The following is a 15,892-nucleotide window of genomic DNA, read 5'->3' as shown; positions in this document are numbered from 1 at the left end:
ACTGTCATGACATGACAGTACCTGAGCATCTCCGGCTAAGGGCCCCTCGGCAAAGGGCGGCTCCCACAGAGGCGGCTCCAATCTGTGTCTGCAGGTGTCAACAGGGGAAGCCAGGGGCCAGTCATCAACCGGCAGCAACTACCAAGGTAAGTGTGGCATTGGTGGGGAGTAGAGCAATCAGAAAGACTGCCTCACCTCAGAACATAGTTTGCCAGGCTTCTATTAGTAACCAGCTCTACAAAGAGTGGGGACTGCTGAATTAGCAACTGAGCGACACTAGGACGGTACTGTGAACACTAGTCTGCATCACACCTTTGGGAACCTTTAGTTTAGCTTCGAGCCACATCTGAAGGGTGCCTCATTGGGAAGGAACTGTGATTATTAGGATAGAACAGCGATTGTTACCTGCATCACTCTCTTAAGGATCACTCAACACTAGCATTCTCCCACTATAAATGTACTCTCAAAAATAGGTATAACAAACCATATGTGTCTGTTATGATACTAAACCTACTGTATTATATTCTGAAACCTGCTGCACTATGAAACCTAGGCCTTTCTCCCACTATACAGGACTCTCACTCGAGGTGTAGCTGGACTTTCAAATCTAGGTGTAGCCTCCGTCCTAGCCGTCTGTGTTTTGAACTTACTGCATTGTGAAAACTAGGCCTCTCTCCCACTATACAGGACTCTGAAATCTAGGTGTAGCTTCCGTCCTAACCTACTGTGTTTGAAACATAATGCACTGTGAAAACTAGTCCTCTCTCCCACTAACAGGACTCTCAAATCTAGGTGTAGCCTAAATTTTTGTATATTATATTTGAAACCTTCTGCGTTGTGAAACGTAGGCCTCTCTCCCACTATTCAGTATTCTCAAATCTAGGTGTAACTTCCATCTTTGTTTGTTATATATGTGACTATACAGGACTCTCAAATCTAGGTATAGCCTCCGCCCTAACCTACTGTGTTTGAAACCTATCGCATTTTGAAACCTAGGCCTCTCTCCCAATGTACAGGACTTTCAAATGTAGGCATTGAGCCGAATTGCGAATGTTAGTTGCGCTACATATATCCCACTAACCAAAAAAGCTTTAATTTCTGCATACTTAACTCACACAAAAACCCACAACCACCTCTTGCACAGCAAACCGCACATACTTCACCACACCGCAACAACAAACAACACATAAGCCGAACCAACAGCACATTAGGACTGACATCGACCCAATACTCACACCAAAGCTCTGCGCACAGTGAAAACCGAACTGAAACTGCTGCCAACAGGACACCACGTCTCTCACTATCCTACTCCCTCTTCACCCTACTAACCCACCCCTCCTTCTCGTTTGCAGATCCGCCGGAGCGCCTTGGGACCAATTCCGATTGGTGACGTTGCGTGGTAGAAATACCTTTAACATTTAACATATGTGGTTATTGTATCTAATTACAAAACCCCATATATAATTTTAAAAAGGGAAGACATGGTTCTCTAATATGATTAAAGTGTAACCTACATTTAATAAAGGAACAAATCCTCCCAAAAAAATCTTTAGGTGAAGAGGCATTACACTTCCAAAGCTAAACCTAAACACTCAACAACAAGCATTTAGTCTAATCCTAACAAGACTTTCGAGGCCATAACCATTCGGTACAGCATGGTTTGCTTGACATTCCATAACAATATGAACGTTACTTTAACTCTCATCCCTGGTTACTTGGATCATTTCAGGGATCTATGTGTAAAAAGGAAAGTTAAAAAGCACTGACTCGTGTTTGTTAATGTATCCTTTTGTATGACTGCAAGGATAGTTAAGACCGCACAACCGAAAAAGTGTGTGTATCATGTGGTAGTGCCCCAGTCATTAAATTACTTGGTTGGTCATGTGCTTTGTTCCAGAGATCCCTATGGTTCCAAGAAAGATGAGATCCCAGTGAAACAGCAGACATTCACGGCGAGTGGGATCACCTATCCAGACGAACTGGCAAAGCACATGAAGGTCACAGAATCAAGAGAGCACCAGGATCTGACGAATTGGCGGACTGCAAAGCAACCAAAAGGTAGAATAATGTTTTGTCTATGCATTAAGGTACTTAAGTACGTCGTTCTCCATAACATCTACAATTGATGCAAGGAGGCACACATCCTCTGCGTCTTCTTGGGCACAATGGGTTATGCAAAAAGCAATATGGGGTAATCAACTTTTATAAAATGACGAGCCATTTGTCCCATGTGAAGCCAGAATAGCAGGGAATCAGCAAATGAGCTTGCGTGGTCCTGGGCTCTACACAGCTCACCATGAGATCCAGTCATAAACATAACACCACTTACAGTCAGAAATGGCATGGTCACGTAAGGTGGTTCTCCCAAGGGGACAAAGGGAATGGCAAGAGTGGCTACCTGTAGGAGTCCTGAGCTGGGGATACTACACCTTACCGCACATATGTGCAAATGCAAACTCGGGGGAGGAGGGGTTGTCTAATATTTGCCTTATGGGCTGTCGAGCCCCACTGGGCAGCTGCCCTATGTTTTGTACCTGGTCAAAATAAACAGTCACAGACCGATAAGGTTTGGATGGAGTACAACTTCTTCTTTATATAACCATCTCAAAGAACAATAAACACAATTAGGGTTCTCAAGTTATATAGTAGATACTTTACACAGTACTAAAATGGAGGAACAGTCTTATATTTTTTACATTCTTATGTTTGTCTCCTATGGGTGTACTTCACGTGTACCCCAGTATGACACTGGAGGATTGCAAACCCCTTCACAATAGGATCCCACTACAAGGCTGCTTAAAGTAGAATCACTAATGACTTAACTACAGCTTCATTTGTACCAAACTCATAATAGGCTCCCTTTAGATGGGAGAACCCCAGCACCTTCTGTAGTACATCTGGTGAGTAACCAACTGCTTGGCCACCTATTACATAACTTGTGCTAGCCCTTACACATACACGTGTCCAGACCCTAACCCTTTAGATTCACTGGGAGTCTGTTTGGAGAGCACATTATATGTCACTCATAATAACCCCAACACTCTTTCACATCTGTGTTGCAATGATAAGAGGGATCACTCTAATATGGTACATGGCCAACCCCCTTTTTTTTACTACTTGTGGGGTACTTGCTGTAAGGAACTTGCCTCTTAAATAAATAACTCTTCTTTACTTCTATGGGAACATGGGTAAGCGTGGTATTACATATCCACCATGTATCCCTTTCACTTCATGGGGGTGCTTTGGCACACATGGGCCCACACATGAGATAAGTAAATTTACATCATGATATACCTTGCCTGGCATGCGTAATATGGCCAACATTGACTAAATAAACACTTTTGTTCTTCCTGAACTGCATATGCGAGTGTGGTTTGGTCACATTTGTTAAATAACACTTTTGTTACTTCATGAGCGGCATAGGTGAGCGTACCGTGTTCACATTTGTTAAGTAAACAATTGCTATTTCATAAGTGGCACATGCAAGCATGATTTGGTCATGTTAGCTAAATAACACTTTGTAAGTCATGAGCAACACCTGTTAGCGTACCTTAGTCACATTTGTTAAATAAGCACTTTTTACTTCATGAACGGAATATGCAAGTATACCTTGGTCACTTATCTTAAATAAACAATTTTTCTTCAGGAAAGTCATATGTGAGCGTGATTTGGTCGCATTTGTTAAATAAACACTTTTTTCTTCATGAGAGGCATATGTGAGTGTACCTTGGTCACATTTGTTAAATAAACACTTTTTACTTCATGAACGTCATATGTGAGCGTGATTTGGTCGCATTTGTTAAATAAACACTTTTTACTTCATCAGCGGCATATGTGAGCGTACCTTGGTCACATTTGTTAAATAAACACTTTTTACTTCATGAATGTCATATGTGAGCGTGATTTGGTCGCATTTGTTAAATAAACACTTTTTACTTCGGGAAGCTTCCCCTAATATGCCGCCAAACATCTAGGCCCCCTCCTTACGTGCGATCATCCCTCATTAGAGCCCCTATTGGGCCCAGGTCGATATGGGCCTTACTTTCTCCCGGATATCCCTTGAAACCCTGGGAGGAAGGAACCCCATGGATGGGGAGTTCAGGGACCTGATCTGGGGCGCCAAGTCAGGGTGGATGCCTGGGGCGAGCTCTTAGCTGACCAGAGCTGCCAGTCTAGTCTCTCTTCCACTGAACCGCAGTAAGACCGAGAGGGCCTCTACATGCGCCCCTGACTCGCCAGTCTCCTCTAATTTAACCCCCACTATTTAACTCTACCTAACCGGAACTCTGTGGTGGACTGGAGTCTCCACAATTCTGTGCTATCCCATACACCTGTTTCACTCTCTGTAATATCCATGTTACTAGGAAGAAGAGCACGAGAAGCCAGCATGAGAAGCCGGGAGCGAGTCAGAGACATGACGTAGGGAAATGGAATGTTGTACACGGGTTGAAGATCAACTGCTGCCAGCCCGGGCTGAAGGATGCACAATCTCCCTCCTCCCTAATGTTTATAGCTACTTATAATTATAAATAAATTCACGTTAACTTACTCCTTAGTCTCTTCCTGTTTCTCCGCCGGACACTTCACTCTCTGACGTTTCTCTTCAGTTGGGAAGTAAACAAGAAATTGACATAATCTACCAAAACGGCAGCAAGTTCCAGAAAACACACAATGCTTTTATAGCTCCTTAGTCTCTTCCTGTTTCTCGGCCGGACACTTCAAATGGCGACGAGGATTTCAATTTACACCATCCAGCTCAGATAATAGGCCGTTCCGCTCAGGCCCAAGCGTTGCAGCGGCCCGAATTGTCCAACGGTAACATTGTGAATATTGTGCACATACGGAGTAGCTTAATGTCGTGTTGGTTTGCCGTGACTCCACCTGAGCTCCCTGAAATTTTTTTCAATTACGTCCTTTCTCTTCCTCTATTTCCACACGCATGCGTGTTGAATGCCTCACTCTTAAAGGGACATACATACCATTTTGTCTGCATAAACCAAACAACGTGAGAAAGGAAGGTGCTGCAAGCGTTTGAGGCTTGTCACTATTGTGGCGCTCATGTTATTCAGGAAATGTTGTATTGAAAAGGAAACAACGCTGTTTTCCCAAGTAATTCTGATGTCAAAGCATTTACAAACAATATTAGTATACTGAGTTGATGTTAAATGAACATTTAAGGACACTATTAGTTAAACAACCAGTTCATTCCGGGTTTCATGTACTATTTTACATTCACTGAGAAGATTCATCCTGCATTAATTTAGAAGAGCTTCAGCACTCCGGTGGGCATTATATTAAACCACTTTAATTATTGGTGGATTATATATCATATACAGTGTGCAGTGATGGCATTTAGTAGTGTGCCTCCTCCAGCATTGTTTATGCCTGATACAGATGAACTCATCATTCCTTGGAAAAGATGGATACGGTCCTTTGAACATTATGCAGGTGTGGTGTGTGGACCTAATTGCAGTGCTGACAAGAGAAAATCATTATTATTGCACTGTTTAGGACCTGCTGGTCAGGAAAAATATGAATCCTTACCAGAACTTACTGCTGATGAAGATGTAGATATTAATGAGTATGAACGCACAGTAAAGAAAATAAACAAACACTATGAAAAAAAGTGAGTATTATTCTGGAGAGGTACAAGTTTGGCAAAAGAACACAGGAGGAGGGAGAAAGTGTTGAAAAATATGTGACTGCTTTACGCAAACTTGCCAAAACTTGTAACTTCAATGAACAATTAGATGAAAGGATAAGAGACCAATTCATGTTGGAATGCAGAAGTGCTAAAGTAAGAGAGAAGCGATGGTCGGAAAATAATCCTTCATTAGATATTGTGATTAGGGTAGCAAAAGAAGTGGAGCACACTGAGGAATGTGTGAAAGAACTGGAGAACAAGATGAAATCTGTCAAATTAGAGGCAAGCAGTCTGAAACTTGCTAAATTAACATGTGAAAATGCTGATGAAAAAAAATCTATAGCTATGGTGACCAACTCCAGAATAAAGAAGAAAGAGTACAATAAATCACATCAATCATCACTGGACAGAGGGAGCACAAACTTAATCAGAAAAACATTCCAAGCAACTACTGCAGGAAGGAAAATTCCAATATCAACTCAAGGAAGAAACGTCATGGCAGATTTTACAGATGCGACAGTGCTAATCATTGGGCAGACGATCCCGAATGCCCAGCATTGAAGATCATATGTAGTAGTTGCAAAGGAAAGGGACATTATTCCAAGTGTTGCAAATTTCGCAGCATGTCTACCAACTGGATTGGTGGTAATTCAAATAGTGACCGCAGTGATCAAGACGAAGGTGAAGAATGTGTCTTTGTGGTCATGGATGATGAAGATGAAAAATTATTAGACAGTCCCAAGGCTAAAGTTCATCTTGATGGTCTTGAAATTGGCATGATGATTGATACAGGAGCAAAGTATACATTAGTGCCACAACAGCTATGGGATAAAAAAAGGCATGAATATCTACATGAGACAGATATTAAACCCAGGGCATATGGTGGTGTGAAAATAGATACCATAGGATGGTTTTGGGGAAATTTGAAATTTAAAGGAAGAAGAGCCAATGGAAAGATATACATCACTGACTCAGGTCAAACTCCCCTATTAAGCTGGACACATCAAAGCAAATTAAAAGTGAAAATTGATTCCATTGCTGAAGAATATGTGTTTGTTGTTCAGGATGAAATGAATAAACGGAAAAATATTCCCGAAGTGAAGAATTACACTTCTCAAGATGTCATGACAGAAGTGTTTCGTGAAGGGATCGGATGTCTTCAGGGATATGTGCATGAGATAAGACTTAAATCCAATCATACGCCTGTAGTACAGAAATTAAGGAACATTCCTATATCCATGAGAGATGAAGTCAGGAGAGAGATTAAACTCATGGAAAGATAAGGCATAATTGAAAGCATAAACGCCAGTGAATGGGTGTCACCATTGGTAGTTCTCAGGAAGAAATCAGGAAAGCTACGAATTTGCATTGATTTGAGAGAACTTAATAAATGTATCATACCAGATAGGCATCCTCTGCTCAATATTCAAGAGCTTATATCTACCATTGGGCCTTCAAATAATTTCTCCACTCTTGATCTTACGTCAGTTTACCATCAAGTCAAGTTACACGAGAAATCGAAACATCTTATGGCATTTATTACACCGGATGGATTATACCAATTTAGGAGGATGGCGTTCGGTCTCGTGTCATCAGCATCTGTCTTTCAGAAGATTATGCATAAGCTATTTGAAAGAGCGCCAGGAGTGATATGTTTCCAAGATGATATTTTGATTTACGCAAATAGTAAAAAACTTCATGATGAAATATTGAAATATGTGTATGGAAAACTTTGTGGAGCAGGAATGACATTGAGCAAAGAGAAATGCAAAATTGACCGTGCTGAAATTGAGTATTTAGGGCATAAGATATCAGCCGAAGGAATATCTCCAAAAGAACAATTGGTCAATGCAATAAAGAATATGCCCAGACCAAGTAATAAAGAAGAAGTATGTACATTTTTAGGTATGGCAGAATACTACTCTAAGTTTGTCCGTGATTTTGCTGTACATACTGTTCCTTTACGTGAATCCAATAAGAAGAAGAATTTTAATTGGAACAACGAATGTGAGGAAGAATCTGAATTTATCAAAAATGCAATTGATAAAGCTCCAGCATTAAAAAATGTCATTAGTGATAAGAAAGTCATAATTACCACAGATGCCAGCAACGTTGGATTAGGAGCTGTCGTCACTCAGGAACATGAAGGGCGAGAGATGGTTATCGCATTCCCTTCAAGAATTCTTAAGGGTGCTGAAAAATCGTATGCAGCGATAGAAAAGGAAGCCTTGGCAATTAAGTGGTCGGCAGAAAAGTTCAGAAGCTTTATTTGGGGTCGTGAAGTGGAGTTCCGGACTGACCACAAACCGTTGGTTCATGTTATTATGTACAAAGGATTGGACAAAGTATCCAACCGGATCAGAAGATGGGTGATACTCCTTCAGGAATATAATTGCAATGTAAGATATGTACCAGGTACGAAAAATATTACAGCCGATTGTTTGTCACGTTTGACTAATATATCAGAAACTACAGATGAGGATGACGATACTGAAAATGTTCTTAATATTGAGTCCACTTCTATTTCAAGGACGGAATGGAGTGATGCCATAAAAAGTGACAGTGATATGGACAATCTTAAAGGATTGATATGCAGTCAAGCTCCGTGGAACAAAGCGCTGTTTGAGAAAGCCAATCTCTCAGAATATTGGCCTATTGCTGATGAATTACATATACATAGAGACATAGTTATGAGAGGAGACAAGATAATCCCACCTACCAGCCTGAGACGAAGAGTCATGGAATTAGGTCATGAGGGCCACCAAGGGATGGTGAAAACCAAACAACGCATAAGAAATGACTACTGGTGGCCAGGTTGTGACCTGCAAATTGAGCGACATATTAGAGATTGTATCCTTCGCAACAATAATGATAAAAGTTGTGTGGGAGTAAAACAAACGATGGTTGTAACTGAAATACCGGATAAGGCATGGAAGGATGTGGGAATGGATGTGTTAGGCCCAGTGTGCAGTGCTGGTGTACAAAAATACTGTCTAGTAGTAATTGACCTTCTCACCAGGTGGGTTGAAGTACTTATTGCACCCAAAATCACAAGTAATACAGTGATTAAATTCCTATCTGAAATATGTGAGAGGGAAGGTTACCCGAGTAGCATCATGACAGATAATGGTACTCAATTTAGGTCCAAAGATATGAAAGAATTTTGCAAAAAATATTCCATATTACATAAAAGGAGTGCCATTTACCCTCCTCAAACTAATGGTACTGTGGAGCGCTTTAACAAAGTGTTGAAACAGACCATTAGGTTGGCATGGTCTAACGGCATGGATTGGGAAAGAGCAGTTAAGGAGAGAATTGTGGCACATCGATTCACACCCCATTCGACTATGGGTCTTTCCCCATTTGAGTTAAGTAGGGGTAGAAAGGCGCACACCAAATTAGCGCCTATGTGGTTAGACAATGAGAACAATAGAGTCAACAAAGACTTTGGATTGGTGTGTGAAAATATAAGAAATACGCAAATGAGAAACAAAAATGTTTATGATGAAAAAAGACCCATGGGCAAGTATGATGAAAGTACTGTGGTAGGAAAAATGGTAAGAATTAATTTACCCCCTGTGCTCAGAGAGGGTCCTTGTAAATGGTCCAAGCCAATCAGAGTGTTGGAAGCATGCAAACACTCTGTCAGAACTGAAGGTGGTAGAATCTGGAATGTGGAAAGAGTATGGATATGTGGTGACAACAAACATTTTGATGGTGGCAGAAGTAGTATAATGATGATGAAATAGGAGGGAAGGCAGGAAGATCAAAGAGAAGTGGAGAATAAGAAAGTTCAGAATGTTGTATGTGAGATGAAGAATGAGCAACAGATGAGATCCAACAAGTCTGAAGTAATTTCCTTGCCCAGTCGCATCAGCGAGATGTCCCGCCGGTCCAGAAGTGGGAGAATATATCGCAAGCCCAGAAGGATGGAGGACTTTGTGTGAATTTGTATATAGGCTAGTGTCAACAACTTTGGTGTTTCATATTATTGTATATAAAGGAAGGGAGATGTGTAATATCCATGTTACTAGGAAGAAGAGCACGAGAAGCCAGCATGAGAAGCCGGGAGCGAGCCAGAGACATGACGTAGGGAAATGGAATGTTGTACACGGGTTGAAGATCAACTGCTGCCAGCCCGGGCTGAAGGATGCACAATCTCCCTCCTCCCTAATGTTTATAGCTACTTATAATTATAAATAAATTCACGTTAACTTACTCCTTAGTCTCTTCCTGTTTCTCCGCCGGACACTTCACTCTCTGACGTTTCTCTTCAGTTGGGAAGTAACCAAGAAATTGACATAATCTACCAAAACGCCCAGCAAGTTCCAGAAAACACACAATGCTTTTATAGCTCCAGCAGGCGGCTCTAAGCAGCCAGCCCAGTATACTTTTCCTCTACTACCTCCTGTCACATGCGAGGGTACGGGAACACTACGCCTGACCCAATGACTGCTCGAAGGTGGTCTGTGCACTGCACTCCGGTGCTCGCTGCCTCGACCCTGAAGGAGGGGAGAGCGCGGCCCGGCACGGTGCTGCCCTCCGTGGACCTTGTAAGCACGGAGGTCCAGGATGCCCGGCGTGCTTGTCAGGACATCTCTCTCTCCCCCAGCCCACGCTGGGCTGCACTATATACCAAAAGGGTCCTGTCCACCTGTGCCCCAGTGCGGGGAGATGGTGACAGGATTTTTACAAGAACCCCCTCATGTAAACTCCCAATCCCCTTGCGGCCGTCTTAGACCAAGACCTCCCTCAGGCCATGGAAGAGCTAAGGCCTGCAGACATAAAAACAGGACTGAACTCTCACTTATGAATCCCCCTTCTTTCTATATAAATAAACTCCCACGAAATGAGTGGGGTTTTACAGCTATAACCAGGGGGATTCGGAGGAGAATCTGTTTGAGTGATTAGTAGAGTAGAGGTGGTGGATATATGAGAAGCACATTTTTGTAGAAGGACTCAAAAGTGCAGTCTGATGCTAGAGACTCTTGGACTACCGGTTACTGCTGATGGTTTATTTAGATGGATTTGACCCCAGGACCAAGCTCTGGTTCTTCTAGGAAGGGACCACAAAAGAAAGCATTAGAGTTCATACCAGTGAGTCCTGCAAGGTTCTGTGATTGTGCAGTACTTGATGTTAAAAGTTCGAATGGCTTCTTTCCTGTGACCAACCTGACTCATGATTGCCTCTTGTCTATCACTCAGACAAACAGTAACATGGCTTCTTGTATAGTGATTGATTACGCATTGTACACATTGCTTTTTGTTCCTTGAACCTTGACCAGCGGTTCCAGCTTTCAAACTTAAATCAAATGATTGCCGTTTAAATTGTTATGGTTTGAACTTTCTTCTACATAAAACAAAAAACAACATTCAACCCTTCACAATGTTCTTTCTGTTTTCTTTGTATTTTCCCAGAGGAATCTCAGAATTTGGTGATGCAGCGAACATTGCTGCAAATCCGATACTGTTAAAAAATGGTGGTAATACGTTTTCTGCCTTTTATACCACATCACCATCTTGTTGTATGTGGCATGACTAATGCAGTGGGGCTGCTGCATTGGAGCAGCAGAGTTCTGACATCAGTGTAAATATGGCCCCTCCTGATAACGAAAAGACTGGAACTCAGTTGCATTGCACAATGCAAGCATCTTTCTGATAGTGTGATGAACCTTGAATTGCAGTGTGCTTGCAAAAGAAAAAAAGAAAATACATGAACACAAATATGTATGTTCGTTTCAAATGGAAACATTGCTAGCTTCGAGAATCAGGACCAAGGATGTGATGAAGGGTTGCTCCACCACACAAATACCATGCATAGCGCAGCGATGTGGTGAGGTCAGTGGAGATATCAGCTGCAATATGACCTCCCGTGGGTGCCTAATACAGGTCCCATTAGAAAGAATAGGGGCGCCTTTGTCCCTTTCACTCTGTGCCTTTCCCAGACTGATGTCATCGCCAGGTCTCTGACTTCCAGCCCTGCCCAGAGGGAAGTCACACACAGCACTGCTTGACCTCTCCCGCTGATTCATGCGTGCCCGCAAAATGGGCAGTTCTATGGGCAATGAGAGTGCGATGGGCAACATCTGCCGGCATGGGGAAGTTCAGGGGGAACAAGAGTTGAAAGGGGCAAAACTAGAGACAATGAGTGTCATGGGAGCAAATAAGGAGGCAGCCGGACAGACGTGAGGCAATACCAGGGGCTATGAGTTACAAGGGGCAAATTAATGGGCAATGGGTTATTGCATGGGTGCTTGACTGGACGGATGTCCAAGGAGCAGGTGCTTGATTTTCGTGGGATTAAGTTTAGACATTAATTTGTCATCCAGGACTGAATGCACGGACATAAGGTAGCTTTTTGGCCATGAGGTGTGTATTCAGTGTGGCTGCCCTTTAGTTATAGATACGTTTCATCTGGTATTGGTGTATGGAGATGTCAGGGTCATTGAGGAGATTTCGTAGCGGCCCCATGTAGCGATTGAAACTTACTGTTGATAGGGAGGGGGACCTTTGGAGACCCCTCACATGAGTGGATGGCACACTGATCTGATACTTCCCATCTGGCCTAGGTGTAGCCCGTCCAACAAGTAGGAGGACGGAGGAGGCAGTGACTCCCATCTGTGTATTGAGAATTGTGAGAGGGGTTGTGTGAACAACTGTATCTAATGCTGCAGAGAGAACGAGCAGGTCTAGAAGGCCAGGGGTCCACTTTTGCATGATGACTGATGGAGTGTCATGTTGACTCCTCCTACTGCTTGCTCATCTTACTTAATTTCAACATCAAGCAACTATGCTGGCCCATCCCGAACACTATACTCCTGACCATCAGACCGCCAGGCCCTATAGCGATCAATTGAGGAACTGGCTCATCATCAGAGATGGCACCGCACTGCCCCATACAGATCAATAGAGGGGTCATCTCTCAGTAGTGGGAGCATTAACTGCACAAAGATATTTGGGAGTGGTCTTCCATCCTGAGATAGCACTGTTTTTCACTTAGAGATCAATGCAGGGTCTTACCATCCCCTAAAACAACTCCTTCCAGCCCCAAAGAGATCACCAAAAAGGGCTGCTGTGGAAATAAACACGTGCAGACGTTCAGGTGCAGCTGCAGTGTTTATTTGGTCAGAGCTTCAGTGACAGCAGGCCTTGCCCCAATAGGCAGGCTCCAACTGACTGCTTATAGAATTTAATATAAAGATAAACACTCCATGTAGAACGACCTGAAGTCATAATGTAACCAGAACCTAACTAAAGAAGAACGTACAAATGGAACTGAAGATAAAGAACATGTCTAACATTCTATGCAGAGTATTTAACCTGTCACATAAAGTACATTAGGTGAAATGAACAGCCCCAACACATCTCCTCCCTTACAATTATTAATGAGTTCACTCCAAATAATAATCTTTCAACCAGAGATGTGTGTTCCTTGTTCTCTCTGAATTTGCATCCACGATATTATTCTTTGTCACATTACTGCTCAATCTTGCTTCACTCAAACACTCATCATCAGTGCTATCATCACATGTCTCAGGGTCCTCTGCCTCACCATTCTGATTACATTTTACTAATTTACTCATAGACCAGCACTCTCCACCCTCCACGATGACAACATTACCTCTCACCACAGCAATTTTCTTCGGACCAATGAACGTACTCTCTAAACATTTGGGAGTTAATCTGGGATTCTTAACTAATACCAAATCTCCCTCTTTCCAGTTTACCTTTCTGATTTTCTTATCTATATCAAACCTCTCCTTATATTCATTTTGCGCTTCTCTAATGAGAGTCATGATCTTTTCTCTGTCTACATTGACACTCCTTGCCAAATTTATCCAACCTGGGCATAGCTTCGTACCTGGTTGTCTACCTTTGAGCGACATGAACGGAGATATTTTGGTAACAGTATGTGGGGTCGTGCAATGATTCCAAATCATTTCTCTTAATACTTTCTGCCAGTTTAGACCCGAAGCCATGGCCAGTTGTAGACCACCTTTCACAAACCTGTTTGCCCTTTCCACCAGGCTGTTCGCCCTAGGGTGGTATAGAGCTGTTCTAGATTGCCTTATACAATATTTCTTAAAGAAAGCCAACATTTTATCCGAACAGAACTGAACGCCATTATCTGAGATAAATTCTGTAGGAAAACCTTCCCTGTGAAATACCTCTTCAAAAAATAGAATAATTTCCAAAGTGGTGGCTTCACGAATCGCCTTCCATTCAATCCACTTTGAATGGTAATCAACAAGTACAACCAAATATTTGAAATCATCACCCAAATTTTGCAAAGGTCCCACCAAATCTACAGCAACTTTCTTCCAAGGTTCATTAGGCACACTAACAGGATTTATGGATGCTTCTCTGACTACCTTGCTCTTATCACTTCTCTCGCACTCCCTACAGTTCTTTACACACATCTCAACATCACTATCAACACCTGGCCACCAGAATGATTGTCGTAGATGTCTCTTAGTACCGCTCATGCCTAAATGTCCTTGATGGGCTATGCCCACTAACTGGGACCTAATGTTATCAGGGGGAATAAATCTGCTGCCCTTCCTAAGTTTGGAGCCATCCTCAGAAAGATTAAGTTCATCTTTTATGGCATAGTACCTGTCAAATATCTTTTCAACAAGGTTTCTGTGAGGCCATCCAGTTTTAGTCCACGTTTTTACTTGTCTCAACACCCCATCTACTACATCAGCACCTTCCCATTCTTCCTTTCCAATAGCCTCATATTCAATTTCCGAAATACTTATACCTTGCTCTATAGCCATTTCACCAGAATCCTTACTCTTCACTGGTAGCCTAGACGGGTAATCCGCTACAACATTTTCTCTCCCAGGTATATACACCACTTTGAAATTGTAGGCTAACAATTCTATCATCCACCTCGAAATCCTGGGAGATCCCTTGGCCCTCTCTACACTGCCCAAAAGCTGGACCAACGGTTTATGATCGGTTCTCACTATAAATGTCTGACCCCAAAGGTAAAACTTAAAATGCCTAACAGCCCACACAACCGCCAATGCCTCTCTCTCTCTATAACAGAGTAGTTTTCCTCCGCACCCCTTAACGGTCTGGAGGCGAATGCAATAGTGTGCTCCACTTTACCACTATCATATTGAGATAAAGCTGCTCCAATACCCAGGGTGCTTGCGTCTACAGCCAACACAGTTTTCCTGCCTGCAACAAAACCACCCAATGAAGGTGCACGTATTATAGACTCTTTGATCTTTAAAAAGGCCCCTTGACACTCATTCGACCACTCGTACCTTACTCCTTTCTTTAGCAAATCCCTCAATGGAGATGAGATTGTGGCAAAACCATTTACAAACTTATGGTAGTACTCCGCCAGTCCCATGAACGAGTGCAACTGTTCCTTGTCCTGGGGCTGGGGAGCACTACTGATACTTTCAACAAGTGATTTCTTTGGAGAGATACCATCACTGGAGATTTTATGGCCTAAATACTCTACTTCCTTTACAGCAATTCTACATTTGTTTCTCTGAACGGTTAACCCAGCTTCCCTGAGTCTGCCCAGGACAGCTCTCAGAATTTCATCATGTTCACTTTCATCATTGGCAAACACTAAAATGTCATCTTGGAAAACTGTGACCTTTCTCAGACCCTTAAGGACTTCCTCCATCACTCTCTGAAATACAGACGCAGTCGAAGCTAGTCCAAACGGCATACGACTGTATTTAAAAATACCCTCAGGAGTGATGAAAGCAGTTAAGTGTTGAGATTCTTTAGATAACGGAACTTGATGATAAGCCGCTGAAAGGTCAATGACTGAAAATATTTTTGGTTCACCCAGAGTAGAAAGAGTTTCCGAAATGTTTGGGAGCGATGTCTCTCAACATTAATGTTCTGATTCAAACTGCGCAGGTCCACGCATAACCTCAAGTTCCCATTGGACTTGGCCACAAGTACAATGGGCGACAACCATTCTGTGGCCACTACCGGTTCGATGACACCTTTACCAACAAGGTCATCCAATTCATCTCGAAGTTGACTCCTCATGTTCAGTGGCACTTGCCTCACTTTATGGACTACAGGTCGTGCATCATTCCTGAGTCTTATGTGATGCTCAAAATCCTCAATTTCTGCAATAGTTATTGGGTTGCGAGCACTCGCTTGCACCCTAACTCCCAAGCTTCTTTGCTCCTCCAACCTAACAGGGAAGCACCCTTTTTGGCTACTAAAATATTAGCTAAACAGTGTCTTTCCTTGTAGAGTACT

The 15,892-nt window shown here is 42.6% G+C and overlaps 1 long non-coding RNA gene across 1 annotated transcript in view; it reads left to right on the top strand.

Moving 5' to 3' along the window:
• Positions 1-1,915: 1,915 nt before the first annotated feature.
• LOC138581933 (uncharacterized) overlaps positions 1,916-15,892 on the top strand; it is a 64,875-nt gene continuing 50,898 nt past the window's right edge. The window contains exon 1 of the long non-coding RNA XR_011304885.1: positions 1,916-2,058. This is a non-coding gene — a long non-coding RNA (uncharacterized lncRNA). The remainder of the gene's footprint in view (positions 2,059-15,892) is intronic.

This window comes from Ambystoma mexicanum, chromosome 3q (assembly GCF_040938575.1).
Source record: "Ambystoma mexicanum isolate Mex_15411 chromosome 3q, UKY_AmexF1_1, whole genome shotgun sequence".
Taxonomy (NCBI): Eukaryota; Metazoa; Chordata; class Amphibia; order Caudata; family Ambystomatidae; genus Ambystoma; species Ambystoma mexicanum.
This window is presented reverse-complemented; position numbering and strand designations above follow the sequence as displayed.